The sequence below is a fragment of the Parasteatoda tepidariorum genome, chromosome 2, assembly GCF_982258835.1.
Source record: "Parasteatoda tepidariorum strain Cologne lab strain chromosome 2, Ptep-v5.0, whole genome shotgun sequence".
NCBI lineage: Eukaryota > Metazoa > Arthropoda > Arachnida > Araneae > Theridiidae > Parasteatoda > Parasteatoda tepidariorum.
Window position 1 is genome coordinate 55739267 of NC_141756.1, and position 20182 is coordinate 55759448.

Sequence of the window (20182 nt, forward strand, 5' to 3'; positions counted from 1 at the left end):
CATTAATTATCTGAAAAAAAAATGAATTAGTAGCAAGGCTTTTAATGTATTTGTAGGTTGAAATTTGGTGAACAAATCTAAGTTAATAGAGAAAAAAATGGTGAAAATGATTCGGAAAGTATTAATGCAATTAGATAGATTGCAGTAAATTTGTAAATGTTTTCGATTTGAGAAATAAAAAAAAATAAAACTACAGCAGAGTAATATGTTACAATTCATTGAGAAAGTTCGTAGCAATTATTATAAACTGGAATCTGTAGTATCTTTTTGCTTTGTTATCCAAAAGCAAATGAAAATTGCCAAATCAGAACTGCTTATTTATAGGAACTGCATACACTTTTTGCAGATCACTTAATGTATAATGTAGTGTTTTCCCTCAAGTAACGCTTTGTAGTAATGTAAATATAAATAAAATAATAATACAAATAAAATAATAACATAATAATAAATAAAATAATAACATAATAATAAATAAAATAATAACATAATAATAAATAAAATAATGCATGAAATAATAATTAACTTTTCGTTAGAACTCGCTTAAGAAAACAAACTTTCCTAAAAACATTTTCTCATACTTTTAGTCATTAGTATTTCTCAGAAAAAAAATTTGTGTTTGAAAAACTATTGACATTATTCTACATTTTGCTTCATTTATTATACCTATCTTTTGTGGAATACAAAACAGTAGTTGAAGCGGTTTAGCTTCTAAAGTTTGGCCTTCCCTTTAGAAATAAAACTTTAAAAGTTGACGATACAGTAAGAAAAATACTTGGAAAATATCCTAGAAAAGACGATAATTGAGCACTTTTCAAATGTATATAAATACAAAATGATTATTATGAAATATTAATACAAACATAATCGTTACAAAAAATCTCAACTTAAGTAAAATCGTCAAAATTTTATATAAAGGTAAAATTGCAAATTTTGCAAGATTTCGCAACAGTGAAAAAATAAAACTGATAAATAACTACTCCTAAATTGTTATTCAGAGCAATTATTTACATGAGCAACAATTCATGTAATATAGTCTACATTATTTTAATAAAACGCACGAATAAATCATGAAACAATTATTCAATGGTTTCCATAAAAATTTTTTTTATAAAATACACTTTGATAGTATTTCGCACTTGTACGTTGAAATGTTCATTTCTGGAATTTTTTACAGTGTGGTACTTTCCTTAAACCTTTAAAAGTTTCTATCAGCTTTTCGTTGAAGACGTAAATAAAAAATGACCATGTAAAGCAACCAAGTTAAAAGTGATTATTCGAACTTTAGAAGCCTGTAAAATAAATTTACTCCATCACTTAAACTAGAATTTCAACTATTAACTCAGTTAACCCTCGTAATCCTAGAATTGAAATGAACCATCTTAATTTGAGTTATTTCAAAATAACGTAAGAAACGATTTATAATTTTCTTGAGTATTATTTAATGATTTTAGAAAGAGAAACTTATTTTATTTGTTTCTGCTACTGAGGAATAAATTCTGCCATTTTAGAAATTTAGTTTTAGTTTAGTTTTAAAAGCATGTTAAGGATTTTTGCTTCAGTATATTTTGTAGCAACTATTTTTGCGTTGTAAGGAAATCAAAGTGTTCCTAAATGCACCAACCCACAACGACTTGCATTATTCATAAACAAAGACGAAAATACTTTCAGTTTTATTAACGGGTTTAATTTAAAGCATGGGATAATTACTGATATTAATTATACCATCATTTGGCATTAAGATCATTAATTCTTTCGGCATATATTCGATATATTAGCGGTCAAATTCATTGATTTAAATCGATATCCCATAGCTCTATTTTGTTTTTAAAAATTTATGTATATTCAGATGCGCAGTAAGTAAATTCTTTCCAAAACGAGACTTTCCAAACGATAAATTCCTTCCACCCACCCCATAACTTCTAAAAATTTGTGATTGGGGGCGCTCGTGTCTCCTCTAAAACTACTCTTCAGTTTTCTTCGATCTCACCTGGCGACAAGGCTGTTCAAGAGCATAACGGTGTCTAGACTTCATCGGGCATTACCACCCCCAACTATCTCCCCTCAATTCTGTTCTCTCCACGTTGGCGCACTTCATTGGCGAACAGGTGCATGTCGAAGAAAGCTTAGTATGCTGTAAAATATTTAAGGTACGAAAAATAAACTTTTTTAGTGTTACTAATTTTTATTCAAACATTTATAAGATAAAATCTATTAATTTATTTTAATAATTTATAATTGAAATTAAGAATTTTCAAATTTAATAATTTTTTAAGAAATTATTTTTAAATGTGTTTAAGATTTCAGAAAATAAAAATTTATTATTGTCATTATGTTTTACTTAATAAGATAGTGGATATAAGGTTAATTAAATGAACTTACTTGCTGTAAAATTCGAAACATTTACGAAAAAGGGAGGTAATTATTCTAAATTATTGTAGGGGCAGAGTAATTATTCTAAAATATTGCACATTTAAGTTAACGGCAAGTTGCACACCATTAAGTCGCACGCAAGTTAAATTCAATAACTAGAGCAAATTAAAAATTTATCAGGAACAGCAACAACAAAAAAACCTCGAACAAGTATCTTGTTTTATTTAACTTGCGATAGTTTGACATATTTTACCGTGATTTCACGTGATATGATTCTCTGTTTTTATCAAATTTTCCGAGAGCGAGTTTTTTTCCATAAATATATATATATATATATATATATATATATATATATATATATATATATATATATATATATATATATATATATATATATATATATATATATATATATATATATATCTTACTATTATATGTTAGGTTTTCAGCTTTATCAATTCCAGTTTGATTCTTAATTTAAAGAATAGAGAGAGACAAAAACGGAAAAAAAATAAATTCTTAATTTATGCATAAACATTAAACATAAATTTAAGTTCATTAAAGTATAAATCTTGAATTAATTTTATTGAACTAATTTGTGCAAGTATGAACACAGAGATATTTTTAATCAGTTACACAAAATAATTTTTTCAAGATTGTGCATCTTATTATTTTACCTGATTATTTAGGTATTCATATCTATATCATATAAATATTTATTTCCTACAATATTTTTAGTTTGATTTATTTACTTCTTCATTTCTGTAATGCATATTCTGAATTTCTAAACATAATTTTTAATAAGAAAACTAAGAACAAATATCCTGAATGCATTTATATTTTGCATTCAAATAAGACTCTTTCTCCGAACAAAAGGAAAACGCTAAAAAAATTGTAATATTACGCCTAATGGTACAAACAGCGCATGCATATTACTTTTATTCAGAAAAATTCATTTCCAGTCTAATCTTTCACGTTTCTATCAACTCAAATATATAGAGATGATATTTAATACTCTCGCTCTCAAAATAACTGGCTATATGATATCTAATTTCATTGTAATTGATACATGGCATTGATGAGTTAGGTTAAACTTGTGACAAAGTGAATTAAACTATATAAAGTAAAATATATTACAGGTTGATTTTCCCCATGTAATAAATAACCGGGTTCTTATTCATAATATTTCATTTATATTGTATTACATTATATTTAAAAACTAACTGTTTTGACAGGCAGTAAAAACATGATTAATGTTAGTGAATAATGTTATTAGGGAATAATGTTATTATAGTTGTATTTTAATAAAAATCGAGTTGTACAAATAAGAGTAGTATAATAAGATATTTTCTTGATATTGATTACGCTAAAATCTTACTTTATTAGTTAGTTTTACGTGATAAAAATAAATTTTTAATTTTAGATATAGTTTAGTTGAGTAATAGTTAGCATTTGATAGTTAAAGTTCATTGATTTTAAGGTAATCAGCAGTGTATTGCCTAGATTCAATGTTAATAAAATACGAAATTTTGAAATAATTATATTGTATTTTTAGCTACCGACTTCACGCTAATTGGGGTCGAAATCGATTAAGAAGTTAAATTTTAATTTTAAATATAGGAATGTAGTTTAATTCAATAATATTAATTAATATAATTGTTAAAGTTCATTGATTGCCAAAGAATATGAGGTAATGCACATTGTACTGCCTAGATTTGAAATTCGACTAACGATTTCGATAAAATGCGAAATTTACAAATATTCATAATTTTATTTTAGTTATTAATTGCCAGTCATATTTTAAATGCCAATTTGAAATTTATTTAGAAGTGGGATTATGTTGCATTCGTAAAAAATAAAGCGTTTTTAATAGGGGACAGCATTGTCCAGAACGAAGTTTTTATAAAAAGTTTTCTTAAATTGTATCTTGTTATTCCTTGTAACTTTTTATATGGAAGGATATTAAAAAAATTCAATAAGTTAATTTTGGTCAATATCCTTATGTTATAGAAATAATTTTTTTGAGAATCTTTATCAACAAAATTCCGCCTTAAAAACGTTAAAAAAATCATTTGTCAGTATAATCTTAAAATAGGGATACCATAAGTATTTTTAATTTTCTTTCAATTATTTAAAATGATAATATTTTTTTAATAACTATCACAATACCAAAATTTTTTTATAATTATAGTTTATAAGTTTTAAAACTTTTCGATGACTAGTTATCGGGCGAAACTGACGCCACAGTTCAAAAATGCATAGATTCGAAGGATTCATATTGGATTTGTTAAGTTTTGCTTTAAGTTTTGAAGATGAACTATATTAAATACGTAACTCAACGTTGAACTATATTAAATATGTAACTCAACGTTTGACTTATAAAGAATTGAACATAATCTCGATGGTATACCTAAGCCACCTTAATACAAATGAACAATTTGCGGCCAATAATACTTGCTGAATACGGAATAATACATTCTATATGGGTCCGAAATTGCTATGTAAAATATTCATTAGCTATATTATTGTTCAGAAGTTGAAAATTCTTTTCAAACTTTAAAACATGTATCAAACATTTTCCAGTAACTGATGAGTGACAATTTGCTAAATTTCTTTTGGTACTAATATTAATACTGTTTGGGCCTTTCAAGTCAAATTTGTAATCAGAATAGGAGAAAAAGTTAAATTGGTTATATTTGTACACCATCATCAACGGTTAAGTATTAAATCATGGTAGCGTAAAGCAATAATGCTGAAAAGTTTTAAACGGTAATTTTATCAGCAACATTATGAGTTAGAATGTTAAATTTTACTTTGATTTTAATATTCTAACATTGCCCTGATTTTTATTTTATTTTAGTATAGTTTGGATTCCATATTAGTATTAGACGTGTTTTTTGAAGAAAAAAAAAGTTTATAAATTTTTAGTTATTTTGTAGATAATTTAATAAAAAATTTAAAATTTTATAAATTTAATCTACAATTTTGTAATTTTAAGTTGTATTTTTAATAAACAAAGTTGGTTCCATTCTCTGAAAGTTTTCCATTTTAATTTCTTCTATAGTTTTAAAATCATAGCTGTTACTTGTACAGGGTAACAGAAGCCATCAATTTTTCCCCACAAAACTAACAACTATTATAAACTGAGTAACTAACAACTATTATATAAAACTAACAACTAAATATTTTAACAAATATTTTCTGTCAAGTCTAGTGCGATGATTACATCTAGAACCAAACCTAGACTTCAAACCCAAAGGTATGTGTAAAATATATTTAAAAGAGTGAATTATTTTCAGTTTCACGAAATTGTTCAAAATCTGTTATTGGTTTCATTGTAACGAAACTTGATTTACACATATTTGGAAGTTTTAAATATCCTTTAAGAAACTGATTGCATTATGTTTAAATTTTAAACTATTTCTATTTTTACTTGACCTAGTAAATGACTTATTCTTAGAAACTTCATATTTATTGTGACAAATAATAGTATTCTTTTTCTGAGTCCATAACATTCTTTTCAATAAAATACATAACATTAAGCATGCTTTCTTCTGTATCTAAAAAAGACTGATTCTTATTTTTTTACTTTTTATGTTCGAGAAAATGTTAGTCTTAGCTTAAAATACTTTAATTTTATAAATCAGAAGGAGAAAAAGTGTCATTGGGTGCTTAAATTTTATTTTAATACTTAAAATTCAAGAAATAAAAAATGTAAAAATAAATCTATATATTTTTTACTTTTTTTTTGGTTTTAGTAAATAATGTATTGAGCTGTAAGTGTACAGGAATTTAATCCTCTTTATTAATCTTACACGAATTGACATAAGCCAAATATTTTATTTTTACTGCTTGCTTAAGCTACCCTATATATTATGGGATAGGAAGAGCAACTAAGTTATATTACTAATTAATCTTTAACACATATGTTTTAGAAACTTTCATGCTTGTAAAGTAAACATAAAGAGAAACTGTAAACCCAAGATTTACAACAATTAATATTTAAAATAAATGATCTTAAATTGTCGGAGGTTTTAAACGGGAAAATTGTCCAAATAACCTGCAAGAGTGATAGCCTGAAATTCTAGTGTCAACTATGTTTTATAGAAACAATGAGAAGAATTGTTTGGTAAACAAAAAGAAGTGCATTTATTCAATAAAAATTATATTGGTATTAACTTTATTTTAATTCAGAAATTCTTGTATATTCTGTTAATGATTCTCGTGCTTTTGATCAAAAAAGTAAGACAAATAAACATTAAACTTAATTTAATAAAAACGTCAAAAACGCGTTTTTATGCTGTCGATAAAATGTTAATTTATCTATTTGTATCGTAAATTTTTTGGAGCTAGTGGCATGATTTAGATGTTTTAAAACATTATGTCGTTTATGTTATTTATAATAATGTAATGTAAATCAATAAATGGGGACAAGTTGACTTTTTTAGAACTTCGGAGAAAGAGTTCGAAAGAATTTTCGAGCATATTTAGCATAAAAATTTTCAGAAATATGCTACAATGATTCTTTTAATTGGGGAGATATTTAACAAAGAACGCCATTTTGTAATACTACACATTTTGTTATTTGAACTCCTTACTTTGTTAATTACTATTATTGTTCTTCTAAAAGAAAAGCGGATATGTTTTTGCGCAATATGAATGCTTCTGTCTATAGATGATGTTATTTCAATGATTAAAGACATTTTTTAAAGTTTTGGGCAGATATAAATGAATATATATATATATATATATATATATATATATATATATATATATATATATATATATATATATATATATATATATATATATATATATATATATATATATATATATATATATATATATATATATATATTACACATTTAGACTATTTGTATTGAGTTATTATATCTTCTGGTAAAAATTTTGTGAAACTTTAATAATATGTGAAGCTGAGCTATATTATTATATAATTTAATTTCGTTGTAGACTAATCGTATAGACACTACTCCCAGTTGATCAACGAAGTCGAGCATCTCTAGTTGCGCTCAGAGTGTGGGTGGGCCACATTGATGAGCCCGTAAAATGAACGAAGATCCACGATTTCGGTCTTTCTTGAACTCTTCTATCGTAAAGTACTCGACTTCTGAAGCTGGTCGTTGGGCTACCGAAATGGGGGGGGTGGGAGCCATGTCATTTGCAGCGGATGAAAATTGTTTTTTTATATTTTCGGATCATCCTCAAGGATGTTTCCCATACTGTCGCCAACTTCATGCTGTCGCACTAAAGCTGCTCATTGTGCAGATCTAGTGCGAAGTATATAACGTACTACTAGTACTATTACATTTAAAAATGTGTCAATTTTGTTCAATATGTGTTCAGAACAGACGCAATTGTATTACATAAGAGTTCAACACCGTTTCGAATTATTGTGTTTCGAAGTATTCATATTGTGGTTCAGATATGAAATTTTTATTTCAGAGAAGCAATATTGATGTTTTCTTATAAAATTTTAGAGTTTAATTAATATTGGGAGTCGTAAGAGTTATTTTTGTTTTCGCGATAAGGTTTTTAAGGATTTTTAATTTATTTTTAAAGGTTATAACTTATTAGTTTAAGTTAATCAAGTAAAATACTTTTTTAAAAATTGATACTGGTTAACCGATTAATATTAATTAGTTAAACGTTATTGAATTTGGCCATTCTGAGCTCATTTTCATGTTTTCAACCTAATTAAGTAAGTGTTTGAATTATTTAAATTTGAGTTACGAAGATTATCTATCATAAATAGAGGAAATTAAAAGGAGTTAATTACAATCACAGTCAAACTAAAAATTTATCTATTATCTCAAATGCAATGCAATAACTTCTTATTGTTAAAACGTAAAAATTTTCTTAAAGGGTACAAAATATTCCTTTGCATCTAAAGATCTTAAAATTATCTAAAAGTGGGAAAGAATTCTGCAAAAAAGGAAATGCTTTCAAAGATGCAAGTAATTAAGTTTCGAACAATTTTGCTGCATACAATCCATTTTGTTTTGTCTTGAATTCTCGAAGCGAGTAAAAGAATCATTTTAAAAGAAATAAAAAGAAAGAAGCTTTTTAAAAGATGATAATTTTTGTCAGAGGTACATAAAATTCAATTTATTACTCTTTCATAAAACTCTTTTAAGTGTAGCTTCATTTTTGACGAAAAGTGTTGCATTGAGTTATTCAATGTAATACAATATTAGACTTTTTTATTACTTTTTATCACACTATTTCAGGTTATTTTCGGTGTTTTTTTAATCATAGGTCACGCTCTGTTAATCAAGTCTTGGTGGTAAATGTATTTTCCTATTCTTAAAAAAACAAGTTTTAATATCTAAGAGAAAGTAGTTAATTAATAATTTGTTTAAAATCTTGTTTTGATCAGTGAAGCGAAAGTGCTTTATCAAAATAATGGTATTTAAATATAAAAGAAATACTTGATTACTTTTAATACTTTTTTAATACTTTTTTAAAATGTAATTTTTGAAATATAGTGTACTTTTATTTTAAATTTTAAATCTAATTTTGCAATTTTATGACTTACATTTGTAATTAGCAAAATTTTTATATTGTTAAAACAAGGGCTTTGAATGAATTTTATAACTTATATTTAAATGCAAATGAAAATGATTTAAAAAATTATATAAACTTCATCAAAATGTAATTAATTGTAGTTAACTTAATACCATAACTAGTTTATTGGTCCCCTACAAAGTAAATAGTAAAAAATAATAGTTAAAAATGAAAGTTTAAAAGTTGAATCCTTTAAATTAAAAATTTCAAAATATTTCATAAATATCATGTATATATCAATGTATTCTTATTATTCTTCGAGGCTAGTGAATGGTTTATTATGTGTCGGGGGAGCTTATAAACAAATGATTTTTTTTACTCTAAAATTTTCCTTCAACGATTCAAAAGATAAAAATAGAGATTACGATTTAATATATATAGAAATAATTTATGAATTTTATTACAAAAATGCATATGTATGCATTATAGAAAAATAAGATCCTTTTAAGATCATAAATATTTTACTTACAAAAAACGGAAAAACTTGGATGGAAAAAAGAATAGCTTCATATAACTCATATATTTAAAACTACTCCAAAAGAATCCTCTAGATATTACCTCTAGATTAAATCCTCTAGATATTACCTCTAGATTAAATCCTCTAGATAGACTATTACCTCTAGATATTTTAGGTACTTTTCTATTAAGTTTGCATTCTGGTTTAAAAATACCATTTTTATTTCAAACGATTAAGTAAGCTGAAAAAATTGAATAATTTGAAATTTAGTTTGAATTTTGAATTTTTGAAATAATCAAAAATTTATCAATGATTTTGCCTTTAAATTCTTCTATTCGTATCTTAGTTTCTTTTTTTTTCTTCAATTTAGCTATCTTAATAGTTTCGTGTGAACTATCTTATGCAAGAATTGGAGAAGACTGCATATTTATTGACAAGAAAGTGAAGTATTTTCGTGATCAATGTTTTTTTACACTTGGTTTACCAAGGCATCAAACCAATCAACATTTATTTGATGTAATCATCATTAAGAGGAAGTGTGTTTAAAAGTTTTGATCGAGGCATAACACTACGTTGTTCATATGAGATTCCCAACTTTCGTAATGCTGTTTTGTGAATTATACGCATTATTGCATCTCATTAAATAATATGAATCTGTAAATAATATGCTTCATGAAGCCTTGTAACTTTGCCGTAGCCTTGTAACTTTGAACCCAATCCAGAAGACAAAGGAACTCCTGGATCATGTATTGGGAGAACTTCCCGTAGTGGTGGACATTATGATGAAACTAAAACGCACTTGCGTTACTGGATAGGAAAACCATGAAAACCTTCCACAGTTAGCCTTATGGCAAAGGGTTTCGAACCTGTTATCCGTCTACCACTGAGGATATTTTACGTCAGAGCTGTGGACTGTGTAAGCCGGATGCGGAATTCGTATCGACCAGCCATCGGTGGGATTTGAACCCAGTTCACATCATTGGAAGGCGAAAGCTCTATCCCCTGAACCATCGCGGCCCGAAATGTGTATATTGACAGAAAGAAATGAATCTTATTCTAGTCATTATCTCTTGTTCATTAGCTTTTTTTTCTTCCTCTTACCACTACAGCCCATAGCAGCCAGGAAGGTCGGTTTTTTTCATCTGAATCTGCCACATGCTTGTTTTTTGCAATTAGTCATTTTCAATGTTTTCATAACTTTTTGAAGTCATTAAGCCATCTTCTGGAGTGGAGGTCTTCCTCATTTTCTAATGTCATCTGGCTTGTTGATGGCTAAAAGCTTCCGTGGGTTGTAATCCTGTGATAGAAATAAGGGACCAAAATAACTTATTCTGTTTAAATATTATTTTTATTGTACCTGGTTACTTATATGAATAAAGGATTTCATGACTGAAACGAAATCGTCAGCTGCTATCACCGAAAATTTTGCACAATATTTTTCTTTCAAAAATTAGTAGCCTGCCTTGGATATGTTTATTCTATGTCCAGTTTTCTCTGCCGTAGAGAATTACTGGTTGGATTAGTATTTAATACATACTTAACTGGTGATATTTATAAATCTCTATCACTCATTTGAGCAATTTAGCCTCTTTACATTATTGGCAATTATAATGCTGACAATACGCTGGTTTTCTAAAGAGCAATGCCAAATACATTTCGTCGTTCTTACGCCCCACAAAAAACTCAGACCTTAACATTTAGGTCTTTCATTTACTGTTATCTTAGGTATTAATGATCTTAGCAAAATAAATAATGCTGTATTGTTAAATAAGACTAAAATAAGAGTTAAGTAAGATAAATTTAAATGTTTTCCAAAATTTAACTTATACATTTCACCCACTCAGCTGTTCAAAGATATGATATTGCATAATCTAAACTGATAATAATTGGTGTCTTTTTAACAATAAAATAAACAAATTACCTTTTTATACGTGTTTCAAAACTCCAAAATCTTTTTTCTTGCGATTGCCTAACTATAAAAGTGCACCGAATGCATACTGATGCGTTTAAATGGATTTTTGTTGTTGAAAAGAAATGAGAAATTAATATATTTTTGTGTTTAGATAAGTAATTCTTGTTTTTTAAATAGTGCATTTTTACACAGTTTTTTTTTTCAAAAAAAGTTGTTTCTATTAACGACACTAACAACTTCGTTCAAACAGAGGGTACAAAATAGGAATCCGAGAAGATGCAGCCAAAATAGGAATCCGAGAAGATTATGATTCGAGTCCAAGATTAAAAATTTAAAAATGAATAAAGATGAAGTTATTCCATTATTCATATAAGCCTTTCATATATATTGTTAATTTGATCTTTATACAAATATTTTTTTTCTATCTACAACAGACTTTTTCAAACAAACGCAAATCCAAGCAAATGTAAATAAAAAAATAAGTAAAAACTATACTTGTTATATTTGAATCACAGTAGCCAACATAGACTAAAATACTGATTTCTATACAAAAATACTATTTTTCTACTATTTGACTCTGAAAAAAATATATATTCAATTAATAATAAATTATAGATTAATATGATAAAAACTATTTAACCACAAATAAGAGAGATTTTTTCTCAATTTTGTCACTCCTAAAGAAACAACAAATTTCTGCAATCAGCAAGACTTTAAATAAGCAGACTAGACATAGAAATTGAAATTTATTTAATATCGTACGTCTGGAATTCCAATAAGTACTTATCATTCTGCTTCCGTAACGAAAAATGCACAATTAAATTCACATTAACATTTCTAGGGATTATTTGGTAAAAACTGTACTACTTATTCATGACTAATAACATATATCATTGAAATTTAAAAAATTTTAGCTTTCAAGAAATGCCGTTTTTAATCACCCACTTGTTATTTTGAAAAACATAAAGATAATGCAAATCACTTTTTTGTGGATATGCACAAGATGACTACATTTCTCGTGCATTTTCTTAATTGTTTTTTTATATTTAAAGTGGCATCATTTTGAAGCGTTAAAATTAAAAATTACATTTAAAATGACAAATTTAAGATACATGGATTCAAATATTTACAAATAAAAATATAAAATAAACTGAAAATCACTAGTATATTTTTAATAAATCAAATTAATACATGTGTTCATTGTTCATATGTTCATTGTTCATATGTTCATTGTATCAGGATTAAAATGATTATACAATTATACTTTATGCTAAATTTAATAGAAAATACTAATTTTTCAAGTAAAAAGAATTATAATGAAATAAGTCTTAGTTTATATAACGTTATTTGAAAAAAATAGGCATTTCTCTAAGAAACAAATTTAAACTTTACTGTGTAACGCTTTAAATAAAACAATGTTCTAATAGTGAATGAAAAGTTAATGGCTCCCTTTAGAAACAAATACAGTTTCATCTCAAATAAAACAAAACTGAAAATTTGACACATGTTGCCTCTAATATTTTAAGATGCGAGATAACTTCTGCCGTGACATAATAAAGCTAGAAATATCCATTTTATACGTCATATAAACCAACACAAATTTGGGGAAGTAAAATAAAAATGAATAAAGCGAACCACAAAAATGACACTTTAGGAAAATATCTGTTGTATACGTCAAATGAAATGACATCTTAAAAGAATTTTCAAAAATATTATGGTTGGATGATCTCTTGAAAGCATTTTATATTTTGAGATAAAATGGCTTTCTCTTCATATTTTACAAGCTATTTAAGATACTAATTGTTTTTTCTCACATTTTAAAAATTATGTTTTTCTTAATGAGTGGCAAAGCAGAATGTTGGTAATTTACGGAAATTAGAGAATAAATTTATTTCGAATGTTGGAGTTTTAAAATTAAATTTAAAATAAAATATTTCTATTCAATTTAATTAGTTTGTTTATCTAATCTGCTATTCTGAAATACACTTAATTTAAATTAAAATAAGAGTTAAAATATTTTTTTAGATAACATTTTAAAATTATCTGATTTTATACGTTGTAAAAAATCCGGATCAAATTATAGTAAAATGTATTGGTAGTCAGAGTGCCGGTCCTTTTTATTGGAAAAGAATGGAGCAAAATTTTAAGAAAGATTCAATATATCGTAATTTTTGAGATAGTAATTACAGTAAAATCCCTGAATACCTCTAACTAAATAAATATTACCGTAAAAATTATGGTATAATTTTTTACGGTAAAAATGTAAAACTGATTTCACGGTAAAGAGGTCTTTACGGATGATGCATTCAAGTTGCAGACACTTTATATCATAATTTCAACCGACACTTTTTTACAGTGCACATTTTCGTTTCATAATAATTTGCAAAACAGCAATCATAATAATTTGCAAAACAGCATTTGCAAAAATATTTATCAGGTAACTACTTAGACTCGTCAAAATAATCTAAAATTGCTTTAAATAAATTTCCTGTTGCTAAATAATAAACTGCACTGCTCACACCTTCAGATATTTATATCTAAAAATAGGTATTTCAAAAGATAGGATTATTATTATAACTGAGGAACGGATATGTTTCAAATTATCTCTAAACTAAAAATAAAAATGTAATTTCCTAAGATTATTTTAATTTAAAATTTGTAACTGAACACATGATTTGCATTAAAATTGACATGGGTAGCAACGATAAGGATTTACTTGTTTAAAAAAACATACTTAATACAATTCTTCAGATTTTTTTATGTCTAATAATTTTAAATCTAGCTTTTCAATAGTGCATTCAATTTCATATTACTCTGTACATCCGCTTTCGATACTAGCGATATTAGAAACGATACTAGCTACGTATTAAATTCTTTGATCGAGGTTGAATAAATAAATGAGACTTCTTAAGTAAATGATGAAATTAAATAATTGCTAAAATTTTACTTTAAAAAAATATAAAGATGTTATTTTTTTACATAATTCCCGTGATATTCTACACCCCTTTCCCAACGTTTTGAGTATTTTTAGCTTCGAAGGCATAGAAAGAAGAGGGCCACCGTGTTTTGAAGCAATTGCGCGCAAATTTTTTTACCTCTTCATTGTATGAAAATCCCCCCCAATGTTTCTTTAAAGGGTCCAAACAAATGGCTATCCTGAGTTCCAAAGAACAGGCTCTATGTATATTGTTCAACTGTTTTCCTGTGTAATTGTTGCAACTTTTGTTGTGTTACTAAGGCTTTATATGGCTTTCGACATATGTCTTTTCTTGAATTCTTTTGATTTGTGTTCCAGACATCCAACAAGCTGATATTTTTCAATATATCAAATTGTTATGAATAATGCTCTGCATACTTTCGTAACTCCTCTCCATACTTTCATAATTAACACGAATTACACGAACTTTTCTTCGTCAGTCACGAGGAATGAGATCACAAACTTGGTCAATTTTCTCTGTCATAAGAATCGTTCATGGTCGAAGAAATTGCGACAAATTTTGAGCTTTTCTATGGCTTTGTTTAAGCAGCTTGTGTAATTTGAATATTTGAGCCCTGGACAGGTTATCATTACCAAACTATGCCTGTAATCTGAGCAAAATTTCAAAGCGTTTGAAATTTTCTCTTAAAAATGTAATTATTCTGCGTCATTTGAAATGCATTAAGAATGCATTTTACTGCATTAGGAATGTCACATTCCCTTATGAAACAAGTTACTACAAAAAAAACTTACAAAGAACTAAACACTGCCAAGCAATTATTTGGACTGTAGATGTTGTTGGTGCCGAAAAAGTTAGAATAAAAATCGTCTCCTGTTATTAAATAAGTATAATTTATATTTGATCCATTTACGTATCTCAAATAAAATGTGTATTCTTATTTCATATTGTATAAAACGTTATTTTGTTTATTCACGCTTTTGTTTAGTAATCATATTGAGAAATGCATTTTTTTTCTGTCATAATTACTTAAAGATATTTCACTCTCACTTTTTATGTATTTAACAAAAATTGCAAAATACTTTCAATGAATTTAAGGTGCAAATAAATAAAAGTAATTATGCTGCCATATTTTTATTAAGATTATTACTAGTCCAATAAAGAACAATCATTAAAAAAATATCAAGATTTGTTCCAATTAACAAATATCTTTCTTTGATTAATAACAATTAAATTGATAACTTAAACAGAAATTTTATCTTTATCGGGGCTGGAACCTCCAACCTTACAATCCGCAAAAACTGTTTGTTGCAGTGGATACAATTTTTTTCATTGCTTATAAACATTTATTATAGGATTAGTTTTGCTCTATTTATTCAATTGCTTCAAAAATATTTCATAAATAAAAAATGTTTATCCAGTTATTAAACGATTAAAACTAAATACATATGAAAGAAACTAAAAATAAAAACGATTCATTTTATAGTGTATTTGAAATTATGATAAAATGCAAATACTAAACACATTCAATCGGGGAAGTAAACCTGAAAGATAATAAATCATAATAAATGCGTGTTACAATGATACTATGTCACATTAAAGCAAAATATATCAGCCCTTTTAAATATATTACATAAATATTTTGTAATTCTGTCAGTATTGGAAAACCGTACTGTCTTTTAATAACCATATTTTATGATTTATTTCCATTGTACTCTGGCGAATCACCATTGTTTACTACAATCCTAGAGAATACTTGGTTGACAGGAAGTTATATATGTTTCATTTCCTCCTAATCTCCTTTCTGAATAAGGCATTGAATGGGAAATTCAGGTCATATTTCAAGGGATATTTTATTATGCAACGTACTCTACTCAGAGTTTTGGTGAAACTCGTAAATTTAAAATACCCAGGGCAAAAATATTAAATTATAGTTTATAAAAGTACAAAATAATAGTTATTTCCTTTGGTACAATTAACACTCAATGAAATATATTTCTACATATCCTGCAAGGAGAAATTTGCGTAAAATAATCATATTTAATTGAGAAGTCTTAAGATTTATTAAGATTTTTAGTTTGCCTATTTACACAGCTGACACTTGCAGAAGTTTGTATATTATTCGGTAAAAAAACTCTCATTAGTTTTATTCTCCTAAAAGCACAAAATTAATTTTTTATGAGTTCGAAAATTGTTCAGATATGTGAGAAGCTATTTTTCCAGAATCCAGTGACATTTCAAGTATTTTCCTTGAAATATTTCATTTTGTGAGTTTCTCAAGTTTTATCTACATTATTGCTTTAATTAAAGATAATACAACATATGATTAATATAGAATAACTTCTTGCTGGGAATTAAAAGATGATATAAGGTTTGTTTTTTAGTAAAAAAGGAGAAACTTAGATACGGTAAAATAGATCCATTTATATAGAAGAACTATTTGGATGCACTTTAGCATCCAAATAGAGTCTCGGTGTTGCCATCTAGTGTGGCAGAAACTAGACGTCCAAATTAACATGGCCAATGGTATCTCACCCATTGTGGTTGTCCTGAAAAGTGGATACCACTTCTGGAGAACGCACTAGGTCTGCTCATCGGGAAGACTGATTGTGCAGCTCATTGGAAATAAAATTAAGAAAAAATATATAGAAAAACAAGATAAAATCTGTCAATGTGAGAAAAAATATAAACAATTTTTGACTTTCTGCTAAAATATTTCATTACTTTTATACTTAGTCTTATTGCACTAATATTTTTAATTACTTTTCTTGATAAACAGTTGGACTCAAACTATTTTACGTAGATAATACAAAATTTAAACGAATTTATTTCTTCGTCAAGAAAAACTGTAATTCGAAAAAAAAGTAGTAAGCTTTTTAAGAGTTACAATTAAATATTTATGTGATCGTTATCAAAAGTTATGATACTCAATAAATATTAATTTTAAAGGAAATTATGTTTTATGCATGAATTATGCTTTTGCAAATGTTGCTCGAGAAAATACTAAAATTCAAGCAATTTGTCCAGTGATAGGATATAAAATTTAAAACAATTTGACAATATTTTTACTTTGTACTAAATTTGATCAAACTTTTTACTAATATATTGAGACTATTACGTTTGTCCAAAGTCCTATATTTATGCCGGAGATTCTAAATCAATTTAAAAATGATTTTTTTGTCAAAAAAAGGACGCTTTAATCTGATGTTATTGAGTCTGAACTGGTTAATTGAAAATCTTATCAATCTAAGTCAAAGTTAATTTAAATGTTATAGCGTTAGTTTACAAGCAAATCTTGTCATTAAACACTACCAATAGCCACTGAAATAAGAGGGTTAGATCTAAGAGAAAAATCTTAATTGGAAGTAATTACCAGATTAGTAAAAGGTAATAATAAGAAAATTATTAATACGTTAATTTACGTACATGAATTAATTTAATTAATATAAGTATGTATCAAATTTAATTAATAATTAATTTTTAAAACATGTTTTTCCAATATAAACTATCTGTAAAATAAAATAAAGCCTTATAATTTGCAATATACTAAATAAAAAAATAAATTATCATTTTATTTTACAGCTGAAAAAAAAATAAATTCTTAGGGATATATTTTAGATCTGTGACGGTGTTCTTTAAAAAAATCACATTTTATTAGATCTCGTAACTGCATTTGACTAATCCCTGCTCGTGAAATTTAAATATATATATTACGAAATCAATTTTGTTCAATTAAAATTTTCATCATCTAAAATATCTTTGTTAGAATAACATTAGATTAATATAGATTACACACAGGTGCAAGCATGAAATGGCCTTTATTCAAAAGTTTCCCTATACTTTTCTCTTTCTATCTGTTCACCTAGGACTTGGACGAGATTGTAAAATGTTATTAACTATAACTTTTGTCACAATTCTAAAATAAAACTATAACAAAAATGAATCATTTTATTGAGTTATTTATATTTCAGAATTTTATGACAAGCCTTTATTTTTTTTAATTTTAAAAATTTATTTTAATTTACAGAAGATTGATGTTTTCATAGCAGCCCTTAGGCGTCTAATCATAGCTTTGTGCTATGGTTTAGATTAATTAAGTGGATAAAATGAAATTATATTTGATTTGTTTAAGTTAGAATTTAATTTGTTTCTTTAAATAAGCATTGCGTTTTAATTTACAGAAGGTTTATGTTTGAATAGCGAACTTTAAGCGTTTTAACATAATTTTATGCAGTAGTTTAGATTAACTAAGTGGATAAAATAAAATAAAAATAATCACTCGTGTTTATTTAAAACTAGAAATATTTAAAAATTATGCAACGATGGCGGTAAAGAATAGTAAGTACCTTAAACTGCTTCATATTGAACTAATTAATTTGTATTTATTGCAGTTTAAAGAAACATGCAACTATCATATTAAAAAGTACATTGACTCTTATTATATGTTTGATACTTTATTATTTTTGCAGATGGATAATTACGGCAATTTATCTTCTAATGCAAAAATAAAACAGAAAAATACATCAATTTGCTTTATGCAACAGCGTAATATTACAACATTCATTACAAATATGTTCTTTTTCATTTATTTCGCTGTTTAAAGAGCATAGCAGCTTTCTAAGCCTATCTAACTACACACGGCTAGATATAACAGACGATTTATAGCGAAAATTTAATCGAAATGATAAATTAGATCGAAGATATTAAGAAGGATATAATGGGGGGAAATGATTAAGAGGCTTTAGCAAAATTGCATGATTAGAAGTACAAGCAGCTCGAAATTATGTTAATGATGCAGTAAAAAAGATTTAATCAATATTTATGAGATATGACATAGCCTATTTATAGACTGACATATTGTCACGGAACTTTTTAACGTTTGAAAGCAATAAGTTTGTAAAAAATCGCGTATATTTTTATTTAAAATGAATAGCTTATTTTTGTAAAATTACTTTTTTACTGAGTAAATTTGAAAATAGTTATTTAAGAAAATAACTATGATAAATGGTAACAAGGAATAAGTTTGGGAACTGGGCATGTTCGTCTTAATGATTTGTAATTTTAAATGTTATAGTAAGGTTTATATTATATTATGTTTGGGTTACTCTTATAATTTAGTTACACTGTTCCTGCAGTTTTGTTAGATTGTTATTGTATTTTAATAAGGTAGTTTTTTTATTTAACTTAGGTTGCTTTTTTTGAATTTCAGCTAGGTTGTTCTTATAAAAAAATTCTATTTCATGACATTAACTATTTTAAAATGATTGCCGACCGACCTGTGTAGAGATCAGGGAACTAGCCTTGCGTCAGAAAGGTTCTGGGTTCAAATCTCTGTCAAGGCATGGATGCTCTTTCATTCTCTGTATTATCTGTCCTAAATGTGGGATCAACGTCGTCCTACTTAATATGGTGCCCCTGAAAAAGTGGTTAACCAATCTGCTCTTCAGATGCCTGAATGACTCTAGGTTAATCTTCAGGTGGACATTGGGAAAAAAAATAAAATAATTTTATTTTGAAGTTGAAATTGCATTTCCTACTTTTCAAAATTACGCTATTGGTTCTTAGTTTACTTTCATGTACATTGTTTAAACTAATTCTCTTAAGATAAGACGGGCACCTGATTGTGATCTCTTGCCTCACAGTTGCGCGAACAGTGCATTGGAGTGACATTTCAGAAAAAAATATGAGTGTATTAAAACTTATGAGCAATTGCTTATTTAATATAAGTTTTATGTGATAATAAATAAAAATTGAGCTCTTTCTCCGAAAACTCTAACCCATCTTTCATATCCCGAATATCGATCCGATGAATTATCATCTCTGTTTTTTTCTAGGTAAAACAATTTACGAGAACAGCAATTCAGAAATCAAACTATTAATGTCATAATTGCAGTAGAAGTGGCTTATGTTTCAAAAAACAAC

General features: G+C 26.6%; 1 protein-coding gene across 1 annotated transcript in view; it reads left to right on the forward strand.

The window, feature by feature from the left end:
- Nucleotides 1-1960: 1960 nt before the first annotated feature.
- Nucleotides 1961-20182, forward strand: part of LOC107450954 (prolactin-releasing peptide receptor-like) — a 101890-nt gene continuing 83668 nt past the window's right edge. The window contains exon 1 of the mRNA XM_016066898.4: nucleotides 1961-2147. The gene's annotated coding sequence lies outside the window, so the exon portion shown is untranslated. The remainder of the gene's footprint in view (nucleotides 2148-20182) is intronic.